Genomic DNA, 17956 nt, shown 5'->3' on the forward strand with positions numbered 1-17956 from the left:
TTCAAATGTGTCCCTTCTCAAGCAAAGGAAGAAGAAGCATGGGAGAGGAGAAACCACCATCCCCATAGATGATGGGAGGACTCAACTTTCAACTGAATCACTCCCCAAACAAAGCACCATGAAGTCCCAAGACAAGCGAAGTGCCCCCAAGAGCAAAGGTGGTGGGGCGACACTGCTCATCGAAGTGAAGCCAAGGTCACCTCTAAAGAGACACCCTCTGACCTAACAGAGAAGCTCAATAGAAGGTAAAATTTAAGGACAACGCCCCCTATGGCCCCTCCGGAAGACAAGGGGGAAGGAAAGGCCAAACCTTCAGATTTGAGGGACTCCTTGAACGAAAGGAAGATAGAACTAGACACTGAAATGCAAAGCCTTCGAGCAAGATAGTCACTGCACCTGGGGGGCACAGAGGTAACAATGAACTTGACCATGAGTCACCCTTCACAAGGGAGATATAGGTTGAGCAACTCCTCACCAAATTCAAAGAGCCTCGTATGACTCCATACGAGGGCACTACAAACCCAAAGTATCACTTAGACACCTTCAATGACTTGATGAAGTTAAGGGGGTCAACAGCAGGGCAAGGTGTCATTGCTTCGCCATTAGACTCAAAGGAGCAGCGTACACGTGATTTGGGAGGTTAAGGCCATGAACAATTAAGTCATGGCAGCAGTTGTCTGGAAAATTTCTTCAGCAGCACCATGCGGTCCGTGATTATGTTATGCGGAGTACCAACCTCATTAACATAAAAAAAGGCAAGAGTGAAAGCCTGAAGATCTATATCCATAGATTCAATATGGAAGCAACTAAGCTGGGAAGTATGACTAAATCAGAGCTCAAGATGGCAATCACAGCCAGAGTTCATCTAGTAAGCAAGTTATGGGATTACATGCATAAGAGGGAGGTTACAAATTTAGAGGACTTCTTCGAAAGAGCATAAAAGTATATACGTGTGGAAGAGGGCCATAAGAACTTTCATGTTGGGGAAAGAAAACCTTCCTCCAATCACCCTTCTACCAATACATCTGAAGATTTCGCGTAGAAAAGATCATTATGATAGAGAAGTCGCTGATCAAGTTGAAGATTGGAAGAGGTCTACAAGAAGGCTTCAAGAAGAAGCTAGTGGGATTCATTAAGGATAACCTTTGATAAGACTCCCTTTATCTGAGTCGCTTAGGATCCAAAGATGTCATCTCAATTGGCCCCCATAAATTACTAGTGGTAGATTTTCTTTTTATGCCTTGTAAGGAATCAAAAGTTTTACCATAGTTGGCTTCCCGTAGATATAATCTGTCTTGATAGGATCCAAAAAGGTCACTAAGCTGACTCCAGGATGTAATATGACAATGACATTGTGCTTACCCTTGCATGTTGTCTACTATTACTAATGTCAAGCACTTATCTTATATATTACATCTCTCATTTCCAGGAACACTTATATGACGCATATACTACCATTGTCAGTTGGAATTTTCAAAGCATATCGGAGAGAACAAAAAACAAAGTGCTTGGCAAGATAGATTCCATCAACCACTTAGGAGGTATTAGACCCAACCTCACTAAGCACCTAGCCATGTGCAAAATAGGTGCCTAGCCTTGCGAGCCTCAACAGGCACCTAGCCATGTGCAAAATAGGTGCCTAGCCTCGCGAGCCTCAACAAGCACCTAGCCATGTCCAACATAGGTCCCTAGCCTCGCTAGCCTCAACAAGCACCTAGCCATGTGCAAAATAGGTGCCTAGCCTCGTGAGCCTCAACAAGCACCTAGCCATGTCTAACATAGGTGCCTAGCCTCGCTAGCCTCAACAAGCACCTAGCCATGTGCAAAATAGGTGCCTAGCCTCGTAAGCCTCAACAGGTAATGTAACATCCCAAATTCGCTATTAAGGTTGAGTGCCTAAATTAATATGCCAATAGGGCATAATCGGATTTATATGTGAAATTAATTGAATTCATGGGTGATTATGTGACATAGATGATTTATACGGTAATGTGAATAGTTATGCATCTTTATGTGTATTAAACATGCATGTGGGCCCGTTTTTGTAAATTGGGGCAAAATTGTAATTTTTTACCCGTTGAGGGTGTAATTGTAATATATATACATATATATACGCTTTATGAGAGAGACCACGTTATTCTAGAGATATATTTGAAATGTGTGGTCCAAGGAGATCCTAGTGAGCGGATTAGCGAAATTGTTACAACAGAGTTAAATACCCGGCTCGGGGTGAGCCTAGGGGTATTTTGGTAATTTAGTACATTGATGGGGTTTATTGGGTAATGGGAATTTATTTGATAATTATTTGGGTATGTAGAGATTATTCGAGAATTTATAGGGCTACTTGAGGCATAGTGGGAAAATGGTGGCAAATGACGGTATCGCCCTTAGGCGCATTAAAGAGTAACGCTAGAAGTTAGGGGCATTTGTTCTTTTGTGGCAATGGATAAACTTAGTCTTGTGCTGCCTTATCTATCTAGGGCCTTAGGAAGTCTAGAAGCAATCAAAAAAACAAAAATAGAGCCTATATTCTCTCTCTCTCTCTCTCTCTCTCTCTCTCTCTCTCTCTCTCTCATTGCTCTCTCTCTCCCTTGAGGCTAGGATGGGATTTGAATCACTTTGGAGGAGTTGGAGCTTGTGGCTAAGGATTTCTGGCTACTGTGAGTACCTATAGCTAAGGGAGTTTGAATTTTCACTGAGGAATTCCGAGGTAAAATCTATTTTCGTAGCTTTTCTGAGGTGTCATAGGGACTATGGGTTGTTATTTGTTGCTTATCTGAGTTGATGGTGTTTTTTTTTTTATGATTGAACTATGTTGAAATGTTGTTGTTAGAGGTTTTGTCTCGGGAAAACGCAAGGAAAAATGTTGGAGCTTTTGGGTTAGCGGGGTTACGTCGCGGCGCTGTTCTTGAGTGCAGTGGCCTGCATGAACCCAGAAGGGCTAAGGGGGTTGCTGAACCACCTTAGCGCTGCGGCGCTGGGCTGGGCATGCCGTGGCGCGTGTCCAAGAAAATTCCTAGGATTCTTTGTTTTTAGGCTTGGAAACTCAAACTTAGGGGCTCAAGAAGGATCCTACTACCCAGTTTAGTAGAATTCGAGGTCCCGGAGGCTAGTATATTATTCTGAAGAGTTTAATTTATTTAGGTTGCGATGGTTATTTATTATTAGGGATCGGGATTAGGGATCGTGTTCGAGATCACCTTGCACTGTCAGCTCGGGACATGAGGTAAGAAAACTATATGTGCCCGTAAAGCAGGGCATGACCCGATTCTCTGTGCTTGTATTATGTTTAGTATTATGTGTAAATGTTTATAACTATTATGTCATATATGTGTTTGTGACAGATCGGCAAAGGTCGAGATCGGCGTTAAGTATGCTAAATGCAGGCCTCCAGGGCAAGGCCATCTAAGGGTGTCGTACTCACTCACTTGGTTAAGACCGTGAACTTGGTGCTTGGTAACGCACCCTGACTGACTTAGGTTGTTGTTGTGAACTTTTATAGAAACTTGTGGATTGTCTGTCACGCTTAATTAGTTATGCATTTGTTGAAAAAAATTATTATATGTTGTGCTGTGAAGTTTTCTTGCTATGCCTTGGCTCACAGGTGCTCTATGGTGCAGGTAAGGGCAAGGAAAAGGTCGACCAAAAATGAGTTGGAAGGCATGGAGCGATGCATGCATGTTTTGCCTACCTGGCCACCACGATTGGGGTACTTTTGAGGAGCACAATAAAATGTTTGATTTTTTCGCTTTGGTCGACTATACAATGACTTTATAATTGTAAATATGTCTTAAACAATATTTGGGATCCAAATGTAACTCTTTTAATGAAAGTACAAATCTTTTACACGAAAGTTTTATTAATTGAGTCTTTGTTTTAATTTAACTACACTTTTGGATCTAACACCTCGATTAGCGAGTCAAATACACATTTTAAAACCACATGGTAATGGCTCTTGGGTAGAAGGGTGTTACAACTTGGTATCAGAGCATGCCAAGGTTTATGGTTCCTGGAGATTGACCGAACATGTACGCTCATTGCGAGAGACAACCTTGACTCGGGGTTGGTCAGTATTAAGTGAAATATTTGTCTAATTGCTTATCTGAATTTCCCTACTTGCTTGCTTAATGTATAAAGAGCATGATGCGTGTATAATGCTAGGACATGGCCCCTTGAATGTCATATGATTATGATATGTGTATATTGTATTGGTTTGCTATTTGTGATTGGTCGGTTCAACCTGAGGATGGGAATAGATGGGAGCTACTGTATGAAAGATTTCAGAAGCATTATCCTCGAGTTTTTTGAGGTGGTCTGGATCCGTTCAAAGATGAATAGTGGATGGGCATGGCTACCTCTAACCTCAACTATGTGGGAGCTATAGGCAGTGATAGAGTGGCTTGTGCCACGTATATGCTGCGGGAGGATGCCCGAATATGGTGGGAAGTGGTATCCCAAACCCAGAATATGTCACAAGGTAATATTGTGACACAGTTCGAATTGTGAAGACAAGTGAGTTTATGAACTTGGTTCAAGGTAGTGAGATGGTGATAGAGTATGTCAAAGAATTTGATGGGTTGACCAATTAGATTTTGATTGGGTACCAACAGATGTGGCCTGGAGGAAATGATTTGTTCGAGGACTTAACTCTAGGATAGCCTAGAAAGTCAAGATTGCTCCAGTACATGAGATTTCTACCTACGCTTGGGCAGTAGGGAAGGCTCTTGCTATAGAGGACGCAGGAGATGAGATATGGGGTGAGAGTGACGTAAGGCAGGACGCTCAGACAATGGTACCCTCATGTGCGGAATTAGGTAGGGGTGGAGGCCCTAGTAACCACAAAAGAAAGACCTCTAACAGCTCTACCACTCCTGGTTCTGACAGGAGTGATCATAGTATTCAGGGTGGTCGCTAGGGCAGTAATGAGGTTGGGAGAAGTTATCCACTGTGCGCCAGGTGCAGGAGACGTAATCTGGGGGAATGCCGAACGAAGGCATTTTTTCTATGTGGAATAGTTGGGCACTTCAAGGAGAATTTCCTGAGACTGAAGAAGGGAGAACTAAGGACTGCAAATAACTTAAATCTGGCTCGAGTGTCCGCCTTGATGCAGTCAGAGCTTGAGGATAGTCCCTTGTAGGCAATAAGTTGGCTTTCTAGTTCTCATTTTTTTTTTCATATTATGTTGATTAAGCCTCATGTTGCTTATCTTGTATTGGAGACATAGATATGTGGTATATAATATATGATTAATACACTATGGGGCTTGAGATTTTAGTGTCTACCTTGGGAAAAATTTGTAATTTCAAGGAGATAGGTCAGAGTACTATTGGTAGGAAGTTAGCAGTAATAATTAATAGAGCTGGTTATATGAGGACTTTGATGTGAATCAGAGTATGGATTAGTTTTCCAAGTAAGGGACAACCATGGACTGTAAGGAAAGGATGGGGACTTCTGAGTCTAAAAGGGGAAGGACCCAATTTTGTTCACAAGATGCCTAACTATTGTAGTAGGTACCACCCGGGTTATATCAATTAGACTAGAGGGAAACTAGAATGGTCAGTGAGGTTTCATATAGGTTTACGAGGATTCGCGAGGATTGCTATCGCATCAAGGAATTGAGTGTGCAATGGGATTAAAGCAGGGATAGAGCCAGTATTAGGGACATCAGGAAGAATAGCACTAGCTGAGCAGAAAGAACTAAAGGTTCAGTCAAAGAAGTTATTTGACTTGAGGATTGATCAGACGGAGCATCTTACCATGGGACATGTCAATACTGTTTGTTAAAAAGGGGAAAAAGTTTGCAAGAATGTGTGTCGTATATGGATAGCCGAATAAAGTAATTATCAAGAATAGGTACCCATTGCCAAGAATGAAGGATTCATTTGCTTGGTTGCAAGGTAGGACAGTGCTCTCAAGAATTGACCCTCGATCTGGTTATTACCAGCTGAGGATCAAGGAAAGAGACATTTCAAGAATTACCTCTCACACTAAGTATGATGTGATGGATTATCAGTGAAGGCTCTTTAACTGACCTATGCTTCAGCGGCCCACGTAAACTTAGCAAGTAGAGAATATAGGAATAGTGTGGACAAGTTGTATCTGGGTCGATCGAGAATATTTTGGATTACCTTCGTTTAAGAATAGAATACGAGTAAAAAAAATTCTAATGCCACCGAGGCAATGGAAGTGAGGAGTTACAAGTAAGGTTCTAGAAAGGATAAGTTTTGATCGCTCCAGAGGATATTCAATTATGGGAAGTGATGGGATCATATATGATGTAATTAAGATAGAAACAATAAGTAATTTGCTAAAGGAACACCTTAGAGGTTAGAAGCACAGTAAGACTGGTGAAACACATCGGCTTTTATTTGAAGCCTCTTCGAGGACTGCCATACTCTTGATTGAATTAACATAAGAACCTAAAGTTTGCCTTAATTGATAGTCGCGTACAAGAATTTTAGAAGTTGAATTAAAGGTTAATTAGCAAGCCAAGGTATTATAATATACAAGTGATGGGCTGATATAGGAGGACAGTATGGTGGACACTGTCCTTGCTTAAAACGAGGAGTTTATTATTCGGTGCGTTAAAGACTAGGGTGTGGTCGTGTGTAGACAAAAAAGGGTGACTAATTGTCCTTTACTTTGGATAAGGGATTAAGAATATAAATGTTCTACATTGGGCTTTGAATTAACGATATTGTCAGATAGCCACGGTTGGAATGAGGTGACAACACTTATGGAAAGGAAGTATGTGCACTAGCATAAAAGTTAAAGCACTTTGTCACCCATAGGGAAAGGGGTTGACCATTATTCTTGATGGACTACAGTAAAGTCCGGTGAGGTAACGACCAGAATTAGTATAGAAATTGTAAGTCATAATCAGCAGACCTACCTCTATGAATAATGAAATACAGAAGGAAGATCTTGTAGGAATGGTTAAGAATCCTACCATTTTAGCATGGACAGATTAAGATAGGAGGATCGAATGAGTGATCTGATGGATGTTGGCGTTGAGGTAGAGATTCTGGATGAGCCCTATACTACCCCTTGTGATTGTTGTATCCAAGAGGTTTGAATGGGCTTTAAGACCTAAAATTTGTATATCGTGAAGCGCGCTGCCTAATCTTTTAGCAAGTGTGGGATGATAGTCAGAAGCCATAAGGGGATATTGTGACTCTAGAGCATCCTAGAGTTAGTATGGAGGGGTATAATTATAGGTCGTATGGGTGGATCACCTCAGATTGCAGATAAGAGGATTGGATACGAGAAGTTGTGACTCAACGTATTAAGTTAGTACACTCTTGTTTGGGTGAGCGAGTCATCATCACAAAATTATACGCGGAAGGGGATCGTACATCTTTGTGGGGCACCGGAGTTGATAGTACCGAATTGGAGACCCTTTAATTATTTTTCCCGAGTTCTAGAAAGGGGCATGGAGGGAAATGAGTATAATAGTGGGGTTTTGAATTATTGGCTACCTTCAGATAGGCTGACAGCCTAAAGGAACAACTCAAACTTTGAGCATTTTACTTAAAATATGTAAGTTTTGGGACATTGAGTTAAGTACGGTCCCTTGATCGGATTGTCATGATGATTAATACCGGTCAACAGTTAGAGTGGCTCTAAATAAGATATTGTGAGACAGGAAACGAGAATCACTTATTTCTAGAAATGAGGTGAGGGACAAGAAGTATCCTGGTTTGGAATCAGTTCGAAGGACCAATGAAGTTATTAAGGAATGTTATGGAATGAATTTTTGCTTATTTGAAAGGACCTAAGAGTTCACAAACTTAAACATGGGAACGTGGGTGATTATGTGGTATAGATGATTTATATGGTAATGTGAATAGTTATGCATGTTTATGTGTATTAAATATGCATATTGGCTCGTTTTTGTACATTAGGGCATATTTGTAATTTTTGACCCGTTGAGGGTGCATGAGTGAGACCATGGTATTGTGGAGATATATTTGAGATGTGTGGTCCGAGGCGATCCTAGTGAGCAAATTAGCAGAATAGTCACAGTGGGGTTAAATACCCGGCCCGGGCTGAGCCTAGGGGTATTTTGGTAATTTAGTACATTGATGGGGTTTATTGGGTAATGGGAATTTATTTGATAATTATTTGGGTATGTTGGGATTATTCAGGAATATATAGGGCTACTTGAGGCTTAGTGGGAAAATGGTGGCCAATGACGGTATCACCCTTGGGGGCATTAAAGAGTCAAGCTTGAAGTTAGGGGCATTTGGTCTTTTGTGGCAATGGATAGGCTTAGTCTTGGGGTGCCTTATCTATCTCGGGGCCTTAGGAATTTTAGAAGCAATCAGAAAAACAAAAATAGAGCCTCTCTTCTCTCTCTCTCTCTCTCTTGTTGCTCTCTCTCTCCCTTGAGGCTAGGATGGGATTCACTTTGGAGGACGTGGAGCTTGTGGCTAAGGATTTCTGGCTGCTGTGAGTACCTACAACTAAGGGAGTTCAAAATTTCATCGAGGAATTGATAGGTAAAATGTATTTTCGTACCTTTTCTGAGGTGTTTTTGAGGAGTTAAGATTTTGGTTCTTAATTTGAGAATTGTTGGTTTTAGAGTGTCTTAGGGACCATGGGTTGTTATTTGTTGTTTATGTTAGTTGCTGGTGTTGTTTTGATGATTGAACTAGGTTAAAATGTTGTTATTAGAGATTTTGGCTCAGGAAAACGCGAGGGAAAATATGGGAGTTTCTGGGTTCGCAGGAACGCGCTGTGGAGCTGTTCTTGAGCGTCGCGGCCCGCATGAACCCAGAAGAGCTAAGGGGCCTGGTGAACCACCTTAGCTCCGCAGCGCTGGGTAGAGCACGCTGGGGCATGTGTCCAGAAAAATGCCTATGTTTCTCTCTGACTTGTAGAAGGCTACAAAGCCTCTGAGCATGGTCGCGGCTCAAATTGAATATGTTGGCCAATTAGGGTTTTTAGGCACGGGAACTAAAAGTTAGGGGCTCGGGAAGGACCCTACTACCTGGTTTAGTAGAATTCGGGGTTCCGGAGGCTAGTATATTATTCTGAAGCGTTTAATTGATTTAGGTTGTGATGGTTATTTATTATTACGTTGTGAGTATGGTTTACAACTAAGGCTCGGGATTAAAGATCGTGCTCGGGATCGCCTTGCACTGTCAGCTCGGGACTCGAGGTAAGAAAACTTTCTGTGCCCGTAGAACAGGGCATGACCCGATTATCTATGCTTGTATTGTGCTTAGTATTATGTGTAAATGTTTATAACTATTATGTCATATATGTGTTTGTGATGGATCAGGAAAGGCCAGGAGCGGCAAAGGCCTAGAGCAACAAAGGTTGGGATTGGTGTTAAGCATACTGAATGCAGGCCGCCAGGGCAAAGACATCTAAGGGGACCATACTCACCCACTCAGTTAAGACCATGAAATTGCTGCCTGGTAACGCACCCTAACCGTCTTAGGCCGTTGTTGTGAATTTTGATAGAAACTTGTAGATTGTCTGTCATGTTTGATTAGTTATGCGTTTGTTTAAATAAATTATTATATGTTTTGTTATGAAGTTTTCTTGTTGGACCTCGGCTCACGGATGCTCTATGGTGCAAGTAAGGGCAAGGAAAAGGTAAACTGACCATGAGTTGGAGAGCATGGAGCTGTGCATACTTGTTTGGCCTACCTGACCGCCACGGTTGGGGTACTTTGGAGGTGAACAGTAAAATGTTTGATTTTGTCGCTTAGGTCAATTGTACAGTGACTTTTGAATTGTAAATATGTCTTAAACAATATTTTGGGATCCCAATGTAACTCTTTTGCAATTTTAATTAAAGTACAAATCTTTTACATGAAATTTTTTATTAAGTGAGTCTTTGTTTTAATTTGATTATATTTTTGGGTCTAACACCTCGATTAGCAAGTCAAATACACATTTTAAAACCATATGGTAACGACTCTAGGGTAGTAGGGCGTTACAGGAACCTAACCATGTGCAGAATAGGTGCCTAGTGTCACGGGCCGCAAACTTCGATACTCGAATTGACGGAACGTGCGACACTTGTTAGCGCTCTTAGCTAGCAAGTCAGCCTTGAATTCACACCTGTGACAAACAAACTCAATGGTTAGCCACGTTACAAGTCTCACCCATGTAAGGGAAATTATGAAGCGGGAGCAAGCACGAGGCAAGCTATCCAAAGACAACATCTCACACAACAACCAAAGCATACAACATAGTCAAGTGGCACGCGATGGCCCAACGAAGGTAACAAACAAGCAACACATAGACCGTAAAGAAAGCATACACAAAGGGACATGGAAAAACATCGTTTCATTCATATAAGGCCTTGATAGGGCAAGGGAGTACACAGCTTAAGCCCCTATCTGCTGGTGGTCATGGTGCTTCCCTAAGTCACCAGGTCACCTCCCCCTAAGGAGCTTTCTAAGGAAATGAAGTCTTCCATGGAACATATATGATTTTCGTCTGGGAGACATATGCATAATTACAAAAGTGCCATCCCCTACCCATGAGGTTACTTGGTGCAAGAGTTGACTAATGATCAATCACCAAGGCATGCTCATATATACAAAATGGCCCCCTGGAGGTGTGTCATGACGCAGCATGTCACACTCTCCCCCACTTAAATCTTCGGCGTCCTCGATGAACCGGCCCCTTGCTGATCTTCAATCTTGTGCGTAAGCTTGTGCAAGTCCTCCGCCCTTTCCCAGCAAATTTCTTCATCTCCGAGCCCTTTCCACTTCACCAAAAACTCTTTCTTCTTCTTTCTGTCCACGACCACAGTCCTCTCTGCTAGGATTTCTTCAGGTTGTCTGCTTCTTCGTGGCTTGACGCTGACTCCTTCTCTATTAGACTGGTTGCGCACTGGATCTTCTGGATCTTTGTGATACGGCTTGAGGTTGCTGATGTGCAAGACCGGGTGTATCTTCAGCCATTCTGGTAAGCTGACTTTGTAGGAGGACAGGCCCACTTTCGAGATGACTGGATCAGGACCCTCGTATTTTCGGACGAGTCTGATGTCCTTATTCCCTTGGAATCTCAGTTGTTCGGGCCTCAGCTTGATCATCACTAAGTCGCCTGCTTTGAGTTCCAGCGGTCGTCTCTTCTGATCTGCCCACTTCTTCATTCTCTTTGATGCCTTCTTCAGATAGGCTCGGGCAATCTTGGTGGTTTTCTTCCAGTCTTTCGTGAAATCAAAGGCTCTCAGATTTCTTCCTCGATACTTATCCACTGTGTGGGGTAACAGCGATTGCTGACCGTTAACAACTTCAAAAGCGCTCTTGTTTGATGAAGAACTCTTCCGAGAGTTGAAACAAAATTGAGCTACGTCTAGTAGTTGCGGCCAATTCTTTTGGTTAGCGTTGACGAAATGCCGCAAGTACTCTTCCAGCATCCCATTGAATCTTTCATTCTATCCGTCAGTCTGAGGATGGTAGCTCGAGGAAATATTTAGTTGTGACCCCAAAAGTTTGAATAACTCGGACCAAAAGGTCCCTGTGAATCTTCCATCCCGGTCACTAACTATATTTTGGGGTACTCCCCAGTACTTAACTACATACTTGAAGAAAAGTCTTGCTGTCTCTTCTGCTGAGCAATACTTCGACACTGGGATGAAGGTTGCATACTTTGAAAATCTGTCCACGATCACTAAGATCGCACTCAAGTCTCCTGTCTTCGGTAAACTAGTAATGAAGTCAAGCGACACACTCTCCCATGGTCGGCTTGGGACTAACAAAGGCTCCAACAACCCTGGCGTCTTGTGTCTCTCCAATTGCCTTGCTGGCTGGTGAGACAGGTCTTGGTATACTCCACGATATCATCGCGCATTTGTGGCCAGTAGTACCCCTGCTTCAATAGGGCATGAGTTCTCTGCCACCCTGGATGACCCGCCCACAAGGTGTCGTGACACTCACTCATGAGTGTCCTCCACAAATCTCCCATCTTTGGAACATATAAGCGGCCATCCTTGGCCCATAAAAGATCGTCTTCTACCCAAAATTGGTGAGTCTTTCCCTCTTTTGTGAGATTCATGATGGTCTTCACCACCGGGTCTTTCACCAAGTTCTCCTTAATGCGCTCTTGGATTGGAGTAGTCACCATGCTAGCCGACATATTTGCTAGCAATTTTAGAGCCACTAACTTAGCTTTGCGACTCAAGGCATCAACTGCCTGGTTTAGACGGTCCGCCTTGTGTTCGAAATGAAAGTCGAATTCTGCTATGAACTCATGCCATTGTGCTTGTTTAGGGGTAAGCTTTGGCTGGGTGAGGAAATGACTCACCGCGGCATTATCTATTTTCACCACAAACTTCAACCCCAACAAACAGTGCCTCCACACTCGTAGACAATGAATTACTGCGAGAAGATCCTTCTCTTGTGCAGTGTACCGCCTCTCTACCTCCGTAAGTTTATGGCTTTCATAAGCTATGGGGTGGCCCTCTTGTACAAGTACCCCTCCCAAAGCGTAATCAGACGTGTCTGTCTACACTTTGAACGGCCTACTAACATCTGGTAAGGCAAGGACAGGATCTCGCATCATAGCTTCCTTCAGACTCTTAAATGCTTCGACACACCTATCGGTCCACGTCCAAGTTACACCCTTCTTCAACAACTCGGTCAAGGGTGCCGCTCTTCTTTAATAGCCCTCCACAAATCTTCGATAATAGTTGGCTAAACCAAGAAAGGAGCGTAATTCCTTCAAATTGGTGGGGGCCTTCCATTCTTGAATGGCCCGCACCTTCTCTAGATCCATGCGGATCCGACCACGTTCTACTATGTGGCATAGGAACTTGATTCTCTCTTGTGCGAAGGAGCACTTTTCTCGCTTCACATAGAGTTGGTTCTCTTTCAATTTCCGAAACACTTGAGATAAGTGTCATTGATGTTCCTCTATTGTGGAGCTATAGACCACAATGTCGTCCAAATAGACTACCACGAACTTGTCTAGGTATTCCTAGAAAACTTGGTTCATCAACGTACAGAATGTGGCTGGTGCGTTTGTCAACCCAAACGTCATGACTTGGAACTCGAATGCTCCATATCGAGTCACACACATTGTTTTCGGCTCATCCCCTTCTGCTATCCGCACTTAATAGTAGCCTAATCTCAAGTCCAGTTTCGTAAAGAATTTCTCTCCACTCAACTGGTTGAATAAGCCAGCGATCAAGGGGATGGAGTACGTATTACGCACTGTCACCTTATTTAGAGCCCGATAATCAATACATAGTCTCAAGCTCCCGTTGTGCTTCTTCTGAAATAGCACGGGCACACCAAATGGTGCTTTCGATGGTCTCATGAAGCCTGCCTCTAGTAATTCCTTCAACTGCTTCCTCAGTTCTGCTAGTTTAGGGGGTGCCGTCCTATAGGCCGCCTCTGCAGGTGGTTTGGCTCCTGGCACCAGCTCAATCTGGTGATCAATCCCTCTTCTAGGTGGTAAGGCTCTGGGGAGTTGATCCGGCATAACATCCCCATACTTCTTTAAGACCATTCGAATTTCTGGTGGAATGACTTCATCCACCGTATCCTCGTATACTGTGGGTAGGATAATATACGTGGGCTCTTGTCTTCTCACGCCCTTCTTCAATTGTAAGGCTGACAACAACTTGGTTTCTAGGGGCTGCTCTCTCAACTGGCGTCGAGCTATGTAGGCAACACTTTCAAGGAGAAACTGCGTCTTCAATTCTTTCTTTAGATCTTCCCATGTTGCTATGGTGCATCTGCCGTTCTGAATGTCATCGTACTTCATCTTCCACCACACTTTGGCATTCGCAGACAAGTACATCGTTTCCATGGCGACCTTGCCATCTTCTGATTCAACTTTCACGGCTCTGAAGTAATGCTCCATATCAAAGAGGAAGTTCTCTAAGTCCTTTGCATCTCTAGCCCCACTGTAGGGCCTCGGCTCAGGGACTTTTACCCTCCCATATTACATGCCAATGGGTCTAGTTGCAAGCTGATTCTCGACCGCCCTCATGGTGAGGTTCAACTTAGTGTTCATCTCCAACATTTCATCCTTCAATGCCTCAACTGACCCCCTACAATTCTCTACAAGGTCATTTAATGCTTCTTGTAGGTCCTTCACCGCTCGCTCCACTACCTCAATACGTTCCTCCCTCTGAGGACTATTGGATGTGCTTGAAAGGTTCTCCCTCCGCTTAATTGCAGTTATGCAGGCTAGTAGATTGGTCGTATCTCGCTCCAACACAGCCACACAGTTTTGTGCGTTGGTCATCTCCGGTTCTAGCCTGACAGAGCTAAGATCCCTAACTCTTTCGTCCAGGCCGTCTAGCTCTCCAAAATACCTCTCCAGCGCTTCAATCCTTTGAGTGCTGCTCACCATCATGAAGGGTCACCAAGCTTTCTCAAACTTAGCTCTGATACCAACTGTCACGGGCCGCCAACTTCGATACTCGAATTGACGGAACGTGCGGCACTTGTTAGCGCTCTTAGCTAGCAAGTCAGCCTAGAACTCACACCTGCGGCAAACAAACTCAATGGTTAGCCACGTTACAAGTCTCACCCATGTAAGGGAAATTATGAAGCGGGAGCAAGCACGAGGCAAGCTATCCAAAGACAACATCCCATAGAACAACCAGAGCATACAACATAGTCAAGTGGCACACGATGGCCCAACGAAGGTAACAAACAAGCAACACATAGACAGTAAAGAAAGCATACATAAAGGGACATGGAAAAACATCGTTTCATTCATATAAGGCCTTGATAGGGCAAGGGAGTACACAGCTTAAGCCCCTATCTGTTGGTGGTCATGGTGCTTCCCTAAGTCACCAGGTCACCTCCCCCTAAGGAGCTTTCTAAGGAAATGAAGTCTTCCTAGGAACATATATGATTTTCGTCTGGGAGACATATGCATAATTACAAAAGTGCCATCCCCTACCCATGAGGTTACTTGGTGCAAGACTTGACTAATGATCAAGCACCAAGGCATGCTCATATATACAAAATAGCCCCCTGGAGGTGTGTCATGATGCAGTACGTCACACATAGCCTCGCAAGCCTCAACATGCACCTATCCATGTGAAAAATAGGTGCCTAGCCTGGCGAGCCTCAATAGGCGCCTGACCCAGTGCAAAATAGGTGTCTAGCCTTGTGAGATATATATATAAAAAATACTTATAATATATATATATGTGTGTGTGTGTGTGTGAGCGGTGAACCTTACAAGACAAAATTTGAATCTATAAGGACTAACTACCCTTATAGGATCTAAGAAAGTCAAAAGGACCCTCAAAAGTGACCTCCTTACAAACACACCCACTCTACAAAGGGACCATGTCGCAAAAGACAAAAGGGAAGCCCCAAGAGATCCCTAAGTCTAGATCGACCAAGTCGCCTTACCAAGGGAAAAAGAGCCTTCAAGGAGATCTTTGCAAAAAAAAAATCCCTCGCAATCAACAAAAGGGCCTTGAAAATAGGTGCTTACGAGGTTTCACAAGTACCATCTCCCTATAAGGGTCCCAACCTAAGGGGAGATCACCTCAAATAACAAAAAGAGTCCTCTTAATAATCCTAGGTCGACCAAAGTCACCTAGCCCAAAAAGGGTCTCAAAGAAGACGCTTGTGAAATGGTTCTCAAAGAAGACGTTTGCAAAAAGGGTCTCGAAGAAGACACATGCAAAAAGAGTACTATGCATAATGACAAGAAGTGTAACGACCCAAACTCGCTAATAAGGCTTAAGGGCCTTGATTAGTGCGCTTGAAGGGCATAATGGGAATTATGTGTGGTTTTAATGATTAAGAGTCATGATTATGATTTAAAGCATGTTATATGACTATTTGAATATTTGAGATGCATGACTATGTGTACTAGTATGCATGTAGGCCCTGACTAGGTTAGAAGGGCATAACCATAATTTTGGCCCTTATGGGCATAACTGTATTGATATATGTGATAATTGTCGAGACCACATTATTATGTGGATATATCTGTGATCTGTGACTCGAGACGATCCTAGTGAGCAAAGTAGCGAAAAGGTCATGGCGGGGATTTATACCCGGCTCGGGGTGAGCTTAGGGGTATAAATGGGAATTTAGTGAATATACTGGAGTCTATTCTGACATTGAGGAATATTAGTGGTGATTAGTTAGGTATCGGGAGTTAAGCGGGAAATATTAGAGACACTCGAGGAGTTAGTGGGAATTGGGTAAAATGACTAGAATGCCCTTAAGTGGATTAAAGGGTTAGGAATAAAGGGGAGGGCATTAAGGTCATTTGGCTTTCTAAATATGGGAATTACTGAGACTTTATGTTAGTGGGAATTGTAGAGAAGTGTAGAAGTCTGAAAAAGAAGGAAAAGGAAGGGAAAAGAAAGGGGAGAAAACAGAGAGAGTCTTCTAGGTCGGTCATATTTCCTTCATCTGTTTCTTGAGGATTTCTGGAGCAAAGCTCAGAGGAGAGCTGGGATAAACTAAGCATCAAGGATTCTAAGCTAAGTTTGGGGAATTGGCAGAGGTTTAGCAAGAGTTCATCAACACTTGAGGTAAGACTTTAGAGTTCTTCAGTTTCTGTTTCTAGTTTTTGAGCTATGGTGTTTAAGTTGAATTGGATGGAAACTTTAGGGAATTCAGGCCTAAGGCTGAGGAGAAGCAAGTCAAGGAGGCCTAGAGACAACTTGAGGTCGAAATTCCACCAAAGGTATAAATTCTAAACTCTAACTTTGTTGTTCAACTGGTTTCTGTTGAGTTTTAGTGTCTAGGAGTGGCTATGGTAAATTTTGAGTTTGGGGATGCATGTGCTTAAGTTCTAGATATTTGGGGTGCTTAGGATGAGTGGAGTATGGTTATAAGGTTGTTTTTGAGTTTGGGAAAGATTTGGAGGACTTTTGGTTGAGGTTGGTTCGAGGAAATCGCATGAGGGAAAAACTGGTGTTGGCCTGCCATTGACTAGAGCTGCAACGCTAGCCTTTGGGTGCTGTAGCCCTAGGCCAAGCTTGCTGATGGGGTTTTTCTTCTGTTTGTAGCGCTGTAACGCCCTCCCATGAGCGCTGTAGCGCTACCCTATCTTCTGAAGGGGATTTTAGGGTTGTTTGCAAGGGCTTTTGACCTAGGGTTTGGGGTTTGATTCCACCACCTTGTTTGGTGGAACTAGGACTTCCCGGGGGCTCGGGATTGGCCCCGAGGCTAGGTTTTGGACTTGAGGGTTGATGATGACTTTGGTCCGTGGTTGTGTTTAGGTGAGCGCTAAGGCTCGAGGGGGATCGTGCTCAAGGAGTCCGGGGGATCAAAGCTAGTGAATTGTAAGGTAAGAGAACTGCACCTGGTTATATGTTTATGATGGGACTAAGTGCTCCCGATACTTGTATCGTGTCAATGATGGTATTACGCCATGGGACATGTAAAAACGGCCTAAGATTGTCGTACATTATATTTGCGCACAGGGCGCGGCTTGGCCACTGGTAGCCGAGGACAGCTTAATATTCACTGAGCTCGGTTTAAGCGGGCCGGAGTCAGTGGGATAACGGAGGGAGCAGCCTGAGAGCGCTAGCCCTAGTTATCATTTGTGCAGTGATGTATGATATGAGTTGATATGTTTAGCATGTTGAATACTTGATTATACTGAATGACTATATGGTTGAGATTATGTCATGCAATGTGAGATATTGATTTGTCTATTAATTGCTTATGCTCTGTTGTTGTGTTTTCTTGCTGGGCCTTGGCTCACGGGTGCTACGTGGTGCAGGTAAAGGCAAAGGCAAGCTGGACCAACCCTGAGATGGAGGGCCGCGGGGTGGAATGTACATAGCCAGCTGTTCGATCGCCATGGTCGAGGAGTGGGTCAGGACAGGGATTGCCTATTTGTCTGTTTTGCCTTAATATGGCCTGATATTGTATATAAACCTTGTGTCTTTTGTAAACAGTCTTTAAGCTTAATATTTTTGGGATCCCATGTAAACAGATGATGTTTCTTAATGAAGATGGGGCTTTTGAGACCAAAACATTTTTAA

This window comes from Humulus lupulus, chromosome 3 (assembly GCF_963169125.1).
Source record: "Humulus lupulus chromosome 3, drHumLupu1.1, whole genome shotgun sequence".
In the NCBI taxonomy this organism is placed as follows: domain Eukaryota; kingdom Viridiplantae; phylum Streptophyta; class Magnoliopsida; order Rosales; family Cannabaceae; genus Humulus; species Humulus lupulus.